General features: G+C 40.2%; 1 protein-coding gene, 1 non-coding gene and 2 pseudogenes across 6 annotated transcripts in view; 1 reads left to right on the top strand and 3 right to left on the bottom strand.

The window, feature by feature from the left end:
• The window catches only part of ZNF112 (zinc finger protein 112), a 32,560-nt gene extending 22,943 nt beyond the window's left edge, over window positions 1-9,617 (bottom strand). The window contains exon 1 of one of the 5 annotated variants that reach the window (XM_059904482.1): window positions 9,386-9,617. The gene's annotated coding sequence lies outside the window, so the exon portion shown is untranslated. Of the gene's footprint in view, window positions 1-4,447; window positions 4,518-9,385 lie in introns of those variants that run through there. The other 4 variants (XM_059904481.1, XM_059904484.1, XM_059904486.1 and 1 more) reach the window with 4 other exon arrangements.
• Window positions 1-16,054, bottom strand: part of LOC132353967 (carcinoembryonic antigen-related cell adhesion molecule 1-like) — a 902,477-nt pseudogene that overhangs the window by 768,256 nt on the left and 118,167 nt on the right.
• Window positions 7,308-7,380, top strand: TRNAG-CCC (transfer RNA glycine (anticodon CCC)). Its single transcript has one exon. It is a non-coding gene; the product is annotated as a tRNA-Gly (tRNA).
• The window catches only part of LOC132353349 (zinc finger protein 560-like), a 36,556-nt pseudogene continuing 33,605 nt past the window's right edge, over window positions 13,104-16,054 (bottom strand).

Below are 16,054 nucleotides of genomic sequence, written 5' to 3'. Positions count from 1 at the left end.
AGTTGGTTAATGGTATTGTTCAGGTAGGAATAATCAGTTTTGTATTCTTAATGAGTTTCAGTCTGCTTGTATTGATTACTGAGAAGAGTGTTGAAATCTCCATATTTAATGGTGGATTTCTCTATCTCTTCTTTCAGTTCTGTCAGATTTTCTTCATGTAGTTTGAAGCTCTGTTGTTTTCTGGATACACATTTAGGACAGTTATGTCTACGTGGTGAATTGATGCTTGGTGTAATGTCCCTACTTCTCCCTGGTAATAGTCCTTGTTCTGAAGTCTATTTTGTCTGATATTAATATAGTCACTCCAGCCTTCTTTTGATTGATGTTTGCATGGTACATTTTTTAAAATCCTTTTAACATATCTATATCCTTATAGCTAAAGTGGGGCTCCTTTAGACAGCATATACTCAGTTTTTGTTCTTTATCCACTCTTAACAATCTTTTAAAATTAATGTATTTAGGTCATTAGCATTTCATGTAATTTTTAATACGGTCAGATTTAAGTCTACCATTTTATTATTTTTCCCTGTTTTTCCTTCTTGATTTTCTTCCTCTATGACCCTTTTTCTGCCCTCTTTTGGGTTGAATTTTTTTTAGAACTAAATTCATCTCTTTTTATCTTTAGTTTTTGGCTATTATCACCTGTCACGGTTTTTTTTTTCCTCCTCCGGGGTTGCAATATACATATCTTTCACAGTGTACTTAGTGTTATTATTTTACCAATTCCCCCGTTCTTGTATTAGTTGTTGTATGTATTCTCTATATACAGTGCTCTAGCCAAGAAAGCTATAAATTTTATTTTAAACAGCTGCATTTTTAAGAGGAGAAAAACAATATTTTATATTTACAAAAAAACTTACTATTTTTATTGCTCTTTTTTAATTTCTGAAGTTCCTAGTTTCCATTTGGTATCATTTCTGTTCAACCTAAAGAACTTCCTTTAACACTCCTTTTTAGCATAGGTGTGACAATTTTCCCCCCTTCTTCCTGAAGGAAATTTTCACTGGATATATAATTCTGAGTTGATGATTTGTTTAAGCACCTCAAGGATGCTGTTCCAATGTGTTCTGGCCTACATGATTTCCAATGAGAAATCTGCAGATGTATGAATCATTGTTCTACCACATATAATGTGGCATTTTCTCTAAGTGTACTCAAGAATTTTTATTTTTAATTTTCAGAAGTTTGTTTATGATGTATCCAGAAGTGATATTTTCTCTAACTATTATAGCATTAAACAAGAAATGAATAACAAAAAGATATCTGGACAATCTCCAAACATTTAGAAATTAAACAGCATACTTCTAGCAACCAATGGACAAAGTCACAAAAGAAAGTAGAGCAGGGACTTCCCTGGTGGTGCAGTGGTTAAGCCTCTGCGCTCCCAATGCAGGGGGCCCGGGTTTGATCCCTGGTCAGGGAACTAGATCCCACATGCATGCCACAACTAAGAGTTCACATGCCACAACTAAGGAGCCCGTATGTCACAATTAAGGAGCCGGTGAGCTGCAACTCAGGAGCCCTTGAGCCACAACTAAGGAGCCCTTGAGCCACAACTAAAGAAGCCCGCCTGCCGCAACTAAGGAGCTTGCCTGCCACTACTAATACCCAGTGCAACCAAAGAAAGAAAGAAAGAGCATATTTTGAAAGGAATGAAAATGAAGACACAACATATCAAAATGTATGAGATGCTGCCAAAGCAGATATTACTAAAAAAAATGTATTCAATGATGTATATATTAGAAAGGAGGAGTCTTAAATCCATTATCTAAGCTAAGAACTAGGGGGAAAAGGGCAAATAAGTTAAACCTAACACAAACAGAAAAAAAGGAAATAATAAACATAAGACAGAAGTCAATAAATCCAAAATAAACATAAAACATAAATCGCTGTAACTGAAAACAAGAAAATACTAGACAAAATCAGGGTTGGCAAAATATGGCCAATTATGGCCAATCTATTCTGTGGCTGATCAAAGTGGTGATTATACGAATCTACACCTGTGGTAAAATTAATAAAATTGTACCCTAAACAGGAAAAAAAAAAGTTAATTTTACTGTATGATGATTGTCTTAAAAGACCTGCTTCTCATCTGTAAAATGAGGGTAATGATAGGTTTGTTATGAAAAATAAGTTAGTATCTGTAAGTCACTGGAAACACTGCCTGGTCATAAAACACAATCTATAAATGTTAGCTATTATTTCTACCAATGTGTTTCTCAGGAAATTTGTTTTAGATCATGAAAATAATTGCTCATAAGCATTTCAATAATCTGAAATAGATGGTGGATTCTATAGCTCACCAATATTAAAGATTAAGGAACATCTCCATGGGTTATTTCTATTCTGTTTTGTTACCTAATTCCAATTTCAGGAATTTTGCACTGCAAACTCTTGATGCCGGCAGTCTGTTGAGTAGCTACTCTAACTCCAAACCCTTGCCAATCTTGTACTGTGTGCTGTGTACACAGAGAAAAATATGACATGGTCCCAGCAACAGAACTTTCAGTGTATGAAAAGAGAGAGATGAGAAACAAAGAGCCCCAAGACATAGGTAAGTCAAACTGTATACGGGAAAACAAAAAGCATTGGACTTTGGAACCATCCCTCTCCAAAGTGCAATGCTCTTGTGTCCCCTAGCTTTCTCAAATGAGTGCCATTCTCCAAGCTGCAAAAATAAAAACCTTGCAGTAGCTGCTAACTTCTCCCTTTCTTGGTCTTGGATATAAACAATGGATGATAATCAATTTTTGGCAGTTATAACAATAAATCAATCACTATCATACTGACTCAATGTTGGGGACTTGCTTTAAAATACTGAACCAAAAAAAAAATTGGAGCAGGGGTGTGTTGATACAAGACTGAAAAATGTTAACAAGGGTTGAATTTGGGTGATGGTTCCACAGGGGTTCATTATTTTATTCTTATTACATTTGGCTCTGTTTGTAAATTTCCACAGTAAGAACTTAAGGGGAAAATAAAACCTATGATACCTATTTTGAAAAACTTAAGTAAAAGTCCAAAAATAAATCTACAGAACAGGAAAACATTAAAATATTAATATTGTTATCTCTACATCCTGTACTACACCCTTCATAAATTTTCTTAATTCTCTATAATATGCAATCATTATTTTTATAATCAGAATATGAACTATATTATTTCAAATAAAACTCAATTAAATTGCAGATAACCGAAAAAAATCTCATGAAAAACTCAAAGCTTTCATGGATCTCTACAAAAATCCAAACATGCCTTCTCAACCTGACACTAAACACACTAAGAACTAAGGCAGCAGATCGAAACTACCTAAATTCAAATCCCAGCTAAGCCTCTTACTAGCTGTGTGACCTAGGATAAACAACTCAGGATCTGTGTCTGTTTCTTCATCTTTAACATGGGAATAACAGTATCCCCAGTTCCCATAGGGCTCTTGTGAGGATTAAGTATGTTCATTCATATAAAGCTCCTAGATTAATGTTTACACTAAATGTTTAAACATTATCATTATTACTCATGCCCACGTATTCCCCCATCCCTTACTGCATTTATTCAACAAATATCAGGGCAGCTTTGTAGCAGAATTTGCCCATGAGTGATGGAAATGTCTTCTCCCCTGCGAAGAGATGACATAAGAGGAAGAAGGATGCTAAGTCCTACTCAGGTGAGTCTCTGCTGCCTGCGGCCAAAGGGTCACTCCCTCCTCACTGCAGCCTTTTGCAAGAAGTAAGGCTGGGGGAGGAAAGGAGGCTGAAAGAAATCAGAACTTCATCAGTACTCCCGCATAAATCACCGTGCACATCCCAGACAACAGCCAGAAGTGATCCTCTCCAAAAATTTTAATTAAAAAAATTAGGAGTCTGGGTTCAGCCCCGATTCCTTCAGGGATCAGAGAAGGGCCAGGGACACTGTAGCAGGAGCTCTGACCCAATCCCGGGTTTACAAAAGCTTTCAGGGAACTGAGCGCTTTTCGGGAAATTAAAAAATACTAGTAACAAGAGACCTTGTGATTTTAAACCACAAGCCAGCCTCTGTTCTAAGTCTTTTCCTGTACATTCTCATTTAACTCTCAAAATAGCCCTATTAGGTAGACACTAAGGCCAACTTTAAAGAAGAGGAGACAGAGACATGAAGATACCCGCCGAATATACTGTTAGGAAGCGGCAGCGCGGGCTGGTGGTCGCGAAAAGGGGCGGGGGAGGCAAGTACAGAACCCAGGAGACCCCCAACCCCAGAGACGTACGGCCCTGGCCCGGGCCCCTAAACCAGAGATGCACCAACAGTCCCACGCTCCAGGAGGCTCATTCAAAGGGAGCACCAACCGCGCCCTTCGCCGCAGATGGATTCCTTCCCCAAGGTCGAGGGCCTGGTCGCTATTGGCCCACAACAAAGCGAAGAAAGGTCAGTGTAGACGCGGGGAGAGGGGCCCGGGGGAGGGAAGGCTCACCTTTCCGAGAGGAAAGAAGGCCGCGGCCTCGCGTACCTGGGCCGGAAGTGACTCTGCCTACAGAGACCTCCTGGACTACGCTTCCCAGAATTCCCAACAGGAGCAGGGACACAGCGTCATTCTCCTGTAGCGGAAGTTATCCAACTACGGTGTTCCCGGGCTACACTTCCCAGAATTCCCAGGCACCTCGTCGCCTTCCCAGGGCGGAAGTGCTGGCTGCTATACTGAGCGTGTGGATTGTACTTCACAGCGTCCCAGAATGAATTTCGTAACCCCGCCTTCCTGGAGCCGAAATGCTTCCGAACCTAGAGCGCTCTACTACACAATTCTGTATTTGCTTAAAGGCGCCTTTTCGGAGCGTAACTGTCTCTGATTCTATGGATTTTCTGAGCTACCATTACCGAATCTCCTGGGGGGCAGCCCTTTCCGCAAGACTGCCTTTTCTCTTTTGGGTAGACAGTATTTGGATAGTCGGTATTCTCTTTAGGATAGTCAGTATGAATCAACTCTATACTGTTAGTCGAGCTTGGTCTTCCTCTCCCTTTTTTCTTAAAAAAAATTTTTTTTAAACGTGACCAAAACAAAGCAAACTCAACCAGAGCAAACTCTATTTACCTATCCACCTACCTATTCATAGAAACTACCCATAAAGACAGACTAGAGAAGCTTGAAATGTGAAAAAAGAAGAGAGAAAGGGAAGGAGGGAGGAAGGGAATAGATTATATAAAGAAAGCGATTTGTAGGCAAAAAATGCAATACTAAAAGGAAATTGTGCTGCCTGCACTGGGCACTGAATGTAAGAAATACAGGATCTCAACCTTACTTTGACTCGATTGCTTCTTTTATTCTGTATGGGTGTGAATGCATCTAGAACTCTTGACACTGCTACCTCCCATGAGCTGTTCATTCCAAGATCCACAAGAATGGACATGAATGCCAAGAATCCACAAGAAGCAGATGCAACCACTGACCAGGGCATAAAGCAGCAGCAGCAAATGTTTTCCACATTTCCTTGGCTTTAATTGCTAACTATGAAATGTGGGTCATAAGGCAAATGGAAGGACCTGTAGTGATACAGATAAAACATTCTAATATGGGAAGGGATAAATCCTTTATGAAATCTTGAATTTTTTTTCTTTTTTGAGCTTCTAGTATCACATCACCTATTTTCACTCTGCTCTTGATATCATAAATACTATAAGTTGTCAGAAAACTAGCAGAAATAAAGAAAAAAAGAGAGGAGACAGTTTAATTGCCCACTCTTCTCTTGGGGAAGAAATACATATTATTTTCCTTGGACTTCCCTGGTGGCTCAGTGGTTAAGAATCTGCCTGCCAATGCAGGGGACACAGGTTCGAGCCCTGGTCCGGGAATATCCCACATGCTTGTGTGCCACAACTACTGAGCCTGCACTCTAGAGCCCACGCGCCACAACTACTAAGCCTGCGCGCCTAGAGCCCGTGCTCCACAATAAGCGAAGCCACCACAATGAGAAGCCTGCGCACGGCAACGAAGAGTAGCCTCCGCTCGCTGCAACTAGAGAAAGCTCGTGCGCAGCAACGAAGACCCAACACAGCCAAAAATAAATTAATTTTTAAAAAAAGAAATGCATATTATTTTCCTTTATGCTGGTACATTAATTGTATTTGATGTTATATCACTTGACCCTCTTGTAATCTAGAACAGCTCCCCTTCCCCTTTTTTGTATGCCCTTCACCTACTGAACTAACTAGGTCAGTTGTCATGTAGGATTGCTTACATTCTGCATTTGTCCGATGGCTTTTTTGACCTGGCATTTATTGCCCTGAAACTTTGATATATTTTGTGAACTGGAGGTTAAAGGTTAGATTTTTGGCAAGAATAAGGAAAATATGGTGTTGAAAATAGCTGAACAAGGTCCCATACAGTGTCCAACTGAAACCAGTTCTAATGCTGGGCAAGTACTCTCACTAAGGAGTAAAAGAAAAATGACATAACAGCCACTATGTGAAAATGCTCAGTGGTTTAAAGAAGGGGATCATTTAAAGAAATTATACCATGTGACTCTTTAACAACCCCTCCCAAAAGGAAATGTTTTTTAAAATACTTATCTAATACGTAGCTTATGTATTAAGGAAGATCAATCTGATAAAAGGTAAGTTTGGGGGATAAAATGACAGGGAAATTTTAAAATACACTAGACAAAATAAAGAAAATGTTTTGTATACTTATGCTTCCAGTAATAATAAAATAGGTAATTTGGGACAAACATCTGGCACATGAAAGGTGGATACATTTTTTTTAAGTATTGGAAGGCATCAAAACACAAGGTAATGGAGAGTTAGTGGACTAAAATTCAGAAAAAGTTGGGGAGTCATGTATTAGGGGCTGCTTTTCTCCTGGGGTGATGGTCTAGTCAAAGAGCCGAAAAGCCTAGAAGCTCTGTAGCACTCTTGACACCCATTTGGGGCTAGGGGAACAAAAGGTGCTGGCAATACCTATAAAATACAGATCTTTTCAAGCACACATAAAATGTTTACAGAAAGGGGTCATAGGGTGCGCCAAAAAGAATAACAACAAATTTCAAAATATTGAAATAAAACTAAATGCTTTCTGAATACAATGAAATTCAGCCAAAAATCAATAACAAAAAGATAATTTAAAAATTTCCATGTATGCATTTAATAAATTATCTCAGCTCCAAACCCAACCTTCTTTACATTGCTTTATGGGGCTGGAATGAGAGGGAAATCTGCAGCTATTCTCTTTACTTTGCCATCTGGGTCTATGTTAGGCTCTGCCAATAGAGGGCGACAGTGATTCACATACTTGGTATCAGGATTTTAAAGTCATGTGTATCAGAATCACCTGAAGAGGGACTTCCCTGGTGGTCCAGTGGGTAAGACTCTGCACTCCCAATGCAGGGGACCCGGGTTCGATCCCTGGTCAGGGAACTAGATCCCGCATGCATGCCACAATTAAGAGTCCGCATGTCGCAAAACTAAAAAAAAAAAAAAAAAAAAAAGATCCCGCATGCCGCAACAAAGATCCCGCACGGCCTAAATAAACATTAAAAAAAAAAACAACAAAAACACCTAGGGACTTCCCTGGTGGCACAGTGGTTAAGAATCCCCTGCCAATGCAGGGGACACGGATTCGAGCCCTTGTCCGGGAAGATCTCACATGCTGCAGAGCAACTAAGCCCATGCGCCACAACTATTGAGCCTGCGCTCTAGAGCCGCGTGCCACAACTACTGAAGCCGGCGCGCCCAGAGCCCATGCTCCGCAACAAGAGAAGCCACCGCAATGAGAAGCCCGCGCACTGCAACGAAGAGTAGCCCCCACTCGCCACAACTACAGAAAGCCCGCGCGCAGCAACGTGGTCAAAAATAAAATTAATTAATTAATTAATTAATTATTTAAAAAGAAGTTAAGTCTGGGAAAGGAAAGGAGGCTGGGGTAATCAGAACTGTGTCTCCCTTCTGCACGAATCACAGAACACAAACTCACACACTATCCTGGAGACACAGACACACACACACCCCCTCCCACTTCTGAAAGAGAGACAGAGAGAGAAAATGAACCCAGAAGAAATTCAGGAATAGCCTGGATTCCTGCACGGATCAGAGAAAAGGGCTGGTAGCACTGCAAGTGGGACTCATCTCTTCCTGGGCTCATGTGAGTTGTCAGGTAACTGAACATTTCTCAGGAAATTAAATACATTAACCAAAAGATACAATTACCTTTGGCTTTAAACCTTTTATTTGTGACTATCTCACTTAACTCTCCAAACAACTCTATTAGGTAAGTACTATTATTTCCCTCTTCTTACAGAAAAGGAATGCAAGGCACAAACAGATTAAGTTAGCTGCTTAATCTCACACCCCTAGGAGGTGGCAGAGCTGCCGGGTCAGTTGGCGATTAGGAACAGACAGCACAGAATACAGGAGACTCAACCCTCGACCACCAGTCGTGGCCCTCAAGAAGGCTCACTCCAGTAGGGCCCAACCCCACCCTCTGCCTCTGGCTGCACATTCCCTCTCATAAGGCCAAGGACATGTCACAGTTAACCCCAGCCAAGCAAAGAAGCATTGCCGTCCCGTGCCTGACTCAACTTCTCCAGAAGAAGGACTGCCACGACCTCACTTCCCTGGAGGAAGTGACTCTACCTACAATTTCTTGGTTACGCTCCCAGAATTCCCGACAAGATACTAGCCACAGCCATGCCCCCCTGTAGCGGAAGTTCACCGCCTACAGAGCTGTTAGACTACACTTCCCAGAACCCCCACGTCATTGCCCTCCTAAGGCGGAAGGTTGGCTACTACCCTTAGAGCCTAGATTATATTTCACACGATTCCAGAGGAATCAGTGAAGAACTACTTGTTTAAACATGTTCACTTGTTTGATAATTAATCACATTTTTTCCATGTATTTACTTGCTATAGCGATTGCTTCTTTTAAAAACTTGACTATTCATATCGTTTGCTGTATTCATATCCATATTCCTATTGAGGTTTCATTATCTTAAGATTCCTGTTAAGGATTTTAAGCAATTTTCTAGCATATATGTCAATATATGTCCAATAGGTCAATATTTTCAGCCCAGTTTACTATGTCTTCTACCTTTACGTATGTTGCCTTTTTAACATAGGGAAAATAATTTTTTTCCAAACAGACTTAATCATTGTTATATTTGCTTTGCTTAGAACTCTGTGCATCCATAACAAGCAACCTTTTCTGTGCTCCATTACTATTCCACGCGTTTTAAAAGTATTAATTTCATTTAACTCTCACAATCCCACTAAGTACTATATAATTATACCCTGGCAACTGATTCACAGAGATTAACTCGCCCAAAGTTATAACACTAGGAAGTGGCTGTGCTGATTGCGAGTCAAGGAGACGCTGGGGGAGTACGGAACCCAACAGACCATCAAACCAGCGATGCATTACCCCAACCTGGGACGCGCTAACCGCTGCAAACGCTAGGAGGCTCTGCCGAGAGGGAGGCACAAATGCCTCTACCCCTTGTCCTTCGCCGACCATCGCTTCTCTTCCTCAAGGCAGGGGGCCGGGCCACTGTTGGTCCCTCGTCTAGGCTGAGGAGGTGCGGAGTAGTTGCTGGGACTCAAGTCTCCACTCCACATGGTGAATGATGGCCGCAACCTCCCCTGGAGCGGAAGTTCCTGCAACTCACTCCCCTGGATCCGGAGACCATCCGAGAGGGGCCACACCCCGCACTCCTGAAGAGGAAGTGTTGTCGATTGCACGCAGCTTCTGGACTACACTTCCCAGAATTCCCAATGGGTCTACAGCCCTGCCTGTCTGGGGTGGAACTGCCTCAGACTACAACTCCCAGAATGCTCTGCGTGGTAGTGCTTCCGCCTTCCCTCCACTATTTCTTTTGGTAAAATTCAACCTTGTATTTTTTTTTTCCAAGACAAAACTAGAACATGGGAATTTAAAGGAAATATGGATATTTAGGGGGAAAAAAGAGAAGCATTTCACATTAAAAGAAAATTAACACATTTTAGCAGGAAAGCTATGCCTATGACAAAAGACAAGGGACTTGGTCTGTGCAGCACTGGATATCGACCTTAAGCAACATGGAATCTCAGACTTGGTTTGACTCCATTGTCTCTTTATTTGTGCCTGTCTTCATCTACTCCTGACTTTGCTGCCTGGCATAAACTATTTACTGCAAATGCCAAGAATCCACAAGGAGTTTCACGCGCTGTTCAGGCCGTAAAACAGAAACTGCAGTGTTGTTTCTGACAAATGAGAGGAGCTGCACTGGCAAGGAACTGGAGAAAATACTGTTTTAGGGAAAAGGTCTCTTTCCTCGGAATTTTTTGAGTTCAAACTCAGGCTTCCCTTTGACTACTCCTGTGTTGTTCTCTTTGACATCATATATTTGCTAAAAATATTTCTTTTCTACAGATCTGTTTAAACAAAGTGAGGTCATGATTATTTGAGGCTGTGGGGTAGGTAGGTTGATGTAGGAGATGGAGTCCATATAACTATAACAAGTGAAACTACAGGAAGTATGTACTTACCGCTTTCCTTCTGGACAGGAAATAATTTTAAAAAATGAAACTTCTAAAAATAATATGAAAGTATGGAGAATAGTAATATGAAATATCAATACTAAATACATATACCTTAAATTTAACACTTATCAACATGCCACACTGGCTTCACTTATCATTTTAAAATTTTGTTACTAAAGGATTTTAAAAGTCTTTGACATAGTCATTTCCTTCCAAATACCATATTGCTTAAAAATAACATTTTACAGCTGGTTTATTCCAGTAACTATCCAAGTAAATCAATTCATTGTATTTGATTGTTATCTCAGCTGAGGCTCATTTATTCTAGAACTATATCCTACATACATACACAAGCAGTGCCATTTTTTAATGTCCTTGAACTGTTGGAGAAATCAAGATGTCGAATTAGGTGTCTGAATTCTGGATTTGTCTAACGGCTTCTCATACTTTCTCCTCTAATCTTCTAAATTTCCTGTAAAGTAGAATTTTGATTTAAAGACTAGATTAGATACAGGTTTTTTTGTTTTTGTTTTTGTTTTTGTTTTGGCAAGAATACTTCATAGAAGGGACTGAAAGTATTTGAACAGAAATATTCCGTTCAACCAAAGCCAATGCAAATCCTGGGCCAGTTTCTCTCCAACAAAGAGAAAAACAAAAAGAAATAACAGCAAATATGTAAAAAAAAAACACACCTGGCTTAAAACAAGGAAACCACTATCACAAATCACATCACATGATCCCCTATATAACAGATTCTATCTTTGTGAGAGGAAAAAGAATATTTGGTAATCTCAGTTTTGAAGTTTCACATATATTAAACAGGGTAAGATAAAAGCAAAGATTTTTCAGATGAGGAAAATAATTTGGGGAAAGCATTACAACACTGAAAAGTGAAGTGTAGAGTGGTGGAGGGGGATGGTTCCCAGTGCTGCTCTGCATTCTAAAAATCTTTTCTGTTAGTCACAGATTGTACTTGATCTTTTATAACTTCATTATTTTTCCTCCAAACAATATGTGAAAAATTTGTAGGTCTAGATCATTTTTAATGGTGTATATTATTCCATTACATGGGGATACCATAATTTGCTCAATCTTTCTCTCTTTTATTTTTTTTAAACATGACTTTTTTTTTTTCTTTTTCTTTTTTTTGGCCACACTGAGCAGCATGTGGGAATCTTAGTTTCCTGACTAGGGATCGAACCGGCGCCCCCTGCAGTGGAAGCGCAGAGTCTTAACCACTGGACTGCCAGGGAAATCCTTGCTCAATCTCTTATTCATGGATCTTTAGGTTCTTTGCAATTTTTATTATTGCAAAATTCTTAGAAGATGTTCCCTTCTGAAACCATCTTTTCCAACTTGTGCAATTATGTCTGAAAGATAAATTCTGAGCAGTAGGATTAGTGGATCAAAGACAATGCTCCTTATACACTTTGATACATATATACAAAATCCTCTCCAGAAATGTTACACCTGGTTTTTTTTCCCACTAACTTATGTGAGGATGCTAACTTTTTTCTACTCCCTTACTGACAATGAGCTTTGTTAATCTTTCACTATTGCCCACCTGAATTGGTAAGAAAATAATACTTCAGGGATGGTTTTATTTGCATTTGAATGGCTGTTTCAGATACGGACAATAACTAGTATGAAAATGTAATGTAAGAAAAACTAGGAATAAAATATGATCCAAATGAAAAAACCTATAAATAAACTAAGATACAAAAAAATACATTGTTATTGAAGATGAATAAAGATATTGTAAAGGTATCTCCTCCTCCCAAATCCAACTATAATCCGAAACTAAATCACTATTTTGGTAGGAACATGACAAAATGAGCACCTTCTAAAAACCCATCATTAAACAAGACTGCTGAGAAACAGTGGTGTCTGCTTCTGACAATGAACACTTTGGCTTGGCCTTCTATAGTTGTTACTCACTTCAGTAAATGTTAGTTTTACTTAATTGTACTAAGACTATTTGCAGGACACCATTTTTTTTAATTGCATTTAAGATGTGAGCTGACAAAAATTTTCACTACACATTACGGAGTTTCTCTACTGCATGGGGTTTCTTATGTCCATAGATTGCACTTTTGGTATAGTTTTATCACATGCACACCACCTGGAACAGGTCTCTTTTATGTACAGACCAATGAATGAAGATTCTCACTAAAGAAGTCCTACCTACACCACTTAAATGCCTGCACTGCCACAGAGCGCCTCAAAGATTTAAAAGTTTTACGGACCCCCCTGTTGGTCCAGTGGGTAAGACTCCACGCTCCCAATGCAGGAGTCCAGGTTCGAGCTCTGGTCGGGGAACTAGATCCCGCATGCATGTAGCAACTAAGAGTTCACATGTCGCAACTAAGAAGTCCGCATGCCGGAACTAAAGATCCCTCACGCCACAATGAAGATCCTGCGCGCCGCAACTAAGAACCGGTACAGCCAAAATAAATAAATAAATAAATATATATATATATATTTTTTAAAGTTTTGAACTCAAATTCTAATGTTGCTTCCTTACGTGGACGCCAGTGACTGTGAAATATGTTGCTATTAAATCCCTCTGTACTAGGCAGTACAGCCTAGGCAATGTTGTAACAAATAAACTGCCCAAATCCCAGTAGTGTAACACAATAAATGTTTATTTCTCACTCAAAAAAAAAAAAGTCCAACACAGATAGCCACCTTCCCCATCATTCCCGTCTGGAAGAAACAGCCTCCAAAATCACCACGACAGGAAAAAGAAGCCTGGAAGACATCCCAGATGCTTGTAAGGGCTAGTCCTGGAAGTAGCATATATCACTTTTGCACACACTCCATTTGTTGAAACTCAATCACATGGGCCCACCCTTAACTGCAAGGCCTGCTGGGAAATGGAGTCTTCCTATGTGCCCAGGAAATAGAACCAGTACGAATATGAATACTTATCACTATCTCTGCCATACCCTTAAGATATCACTTCTACAGAGCTTCTCCTGTGTGTAAATTCTAATGGATTCGAAAACCGGAGTATGGCCTAATTCTTACCATACTAATAACATAGCTCTCATGTCTGAGCGCTATTTTGAATGTTCTTAACGGAGACTATCTTTCTAGAGGAGACTCCAAAAACAAAAAAAACAAAAACACCTAAAGATTATGGCTGGACTGAAGTTCTTACTCTCCTCATCCCGATTAGAATTTCCTTCCTGGGCATACCCATTAATGGAAATTTGACCTGTAACTATTGCCACAAACCACCCATTTGTCAAGAATCACTTTCTAAATTCAATAAATAAATAAATAAATAAATAAATAAATAAATAAAGCTTCAAAACCTAAAAAAAAAAAAAAAATCACTTTCTTTGCCACGACAGCAGATGGCAGTTGATCAGAGCTTCAAGGAAGGTGTTGAGAGCCACAGTGGTTTTCCTGGAGTGCCCTTAAGAACCACATGCTTCAGTGCTGCCAGCTGACATCATGGGTGGTCTTGTCCCTGTCCTTTGCTCCCCCCGGCCCTCCCAATGACCCTCACAAGTTTTCTCCCCTGAATGGGTGTTATAGTGAACAGTAGGTCCTGAGCTTTGACTAAAGTCCTTTCCACACAGGTCATATTTATAAGATTTTTCTCCTGTGTGAGCGCTGTGATGAACATGAGCTTTTGCATCATCTATGAAACCCATTCTATAGTTATTACACCTGAAAGGTTGCCGCACTGCATAGACCACGTGACCGTGTTTGACTGTTGACTTCATAACCAAGTGTTTCCCACAGCCGGTGTATCTGTAAAGTTCCTCTCCTTTACATTCTTGGAAATCATTACAATCACATGAGGTCTGAAAGAAGCTGCCATCACACTGAGCACATCCATCCAATTTCTCTTCCATATGAATTCTCTTGTATACTTTCCCTGAGAATTCTCAGGCTCGATCAATTATGTTGGCTTTCTTCCAAGATTCTGGGGTAAGGACCTGTGTCAGGCCTTTCCAAGCTGTGATGTCTTGATTTTCTAAATTAATGGCATTTATTACATACCTTTCATTTTCAGACACTCCTGCCCACTCTTCAGAGGGAAAAATCTCCTTCGAAATATTGGGGACAATCTCCTTGAAGACTCATGACATAATCCTGACTCACACTCAATTCACTGATCCTTCGTTTCCAAATCTGCCAAAAGTAGAGCACTTCTGGTGAGAGGTAACTCAACCCTTTTTCCTGAAGGTTCGAAATGTTGTTTTTAATCCTGTCTCCTATGAGGAGAAAGAGAATTTGGCTAAGTGAACAAGTAGATCATCTATCCAAAGGCTTTGAGGAAATGAAGTAGGATGGGATGAAAAGTTGCCACTGGCTCCTAGTCATACAGGAAACAATTAGAAACCCAGTAATTCTAATCTGTGAGCTGCTAATTAAAAACCAGGTATTGAAGGGAAATCAAAAGAAATCTTGGAAACAGTTTATAAAGGAAGAAATTCACCTCTCGGCTATAAGAGTAGTTGATAAAAAGCCTTTAATCATTTTGCTACAGGAGGCATGGGGAAGGCTCCCATGTGATTCATGTAATATACATAATCATGGAGTTCCGGACATGGTGAGAGGCACAAACGATCACAGGGACCTTCCAGGATCCTGTAAAAGGCTGCAGAAACAAGTAACAAGTCCTATCTCCTAACCATGTCCCTTCCTTTACATCACTGTTATATGGGATAGAACTATCATGTATATTTGTGTACAACCTTCACAACTGTACATGGTGGGCCTACAGCTGCAGTGGGGATTGAAACGGGGATAATACTTTGAAATATGAGACATCCTTTTTATCTTTCCTGAGGTTCCCTGGCTTTATGAAGAGATAAAGTCCACCAAGATCCTGCCATCCAATTCCTCAACTTCTCCCCTTTGAGGTTACTGCAGAATCTCAAACAGCCATGGCTATGAGAATGGGCAGCATGAAACTGTCAATGACCTGGCACCCAGGGAAGCAAGACTGTACTAAAGGGTCATAAGAAACAGGGGTTTGAGGCAGAAGAGGATGGTCACACCCTTGGCACCCAAAAATAGGCTTCAAAATGTCACAAAAACCACGGTTAAGACCAGCTGGACACTGCTTCTGGTTCAAGGTAATTTTCTGAGTCATTTTATTGAGAGTGACTGGTTCATAAGGTGGTGTCAGAGAAAAGGGAAACAGGTTTAAAGCAGCAGTTTTCCACCTGTTTTGACTGTACCCATAGTAAGAAAAGCATTTACACTGTGACCCAGTACCTACACATAGACACATACCATAAACTAAAATAGTTTTATCAGCTGAGACTTACCTTACCAGGTGCAATGTACTCTGATAAATCCTTTTGTGTTCTAGCCCATTAATCTATTTTGCTTTTCAAAAACTGCTAGTTATGACATGGTCACTTGATTTCAGGACTCACCAATGGGGTTGCATCCTGCAGATTCAGCCCAAGGAGCCCTGTTTATAATCTATGGACATAGTGGTACTTAGTGTCACCTGGTTATTACAAGCACAGGGTCTACAGCCAGATTGGGAAGGTTCAAATCCTAGTTCCTCTGACAAGCTGGGTGACCCTGGGCAAGTTACTTACCC

This window comes from Balaenoptera ricei, chromosome 19 (assembly GCF_028023285.1).
Source record: "Balaenoptera ricei isolate mBalRic1 chromosome 19, mBalRic1.hap2, whole genome shotgun sequence".
In the NCBI taxonomy this organism is placed as follows: Eukaryota; Metazoa; Chordata; class Mammalia; order Artiodactyla; family Balaenopteridae; genus Balaenoptera; species Balaenoptera ricei.
Note: the sequence above shows the minus strand (reverse complement) of the source record. Positions and strands in the feature narration are given on the sequence as shown.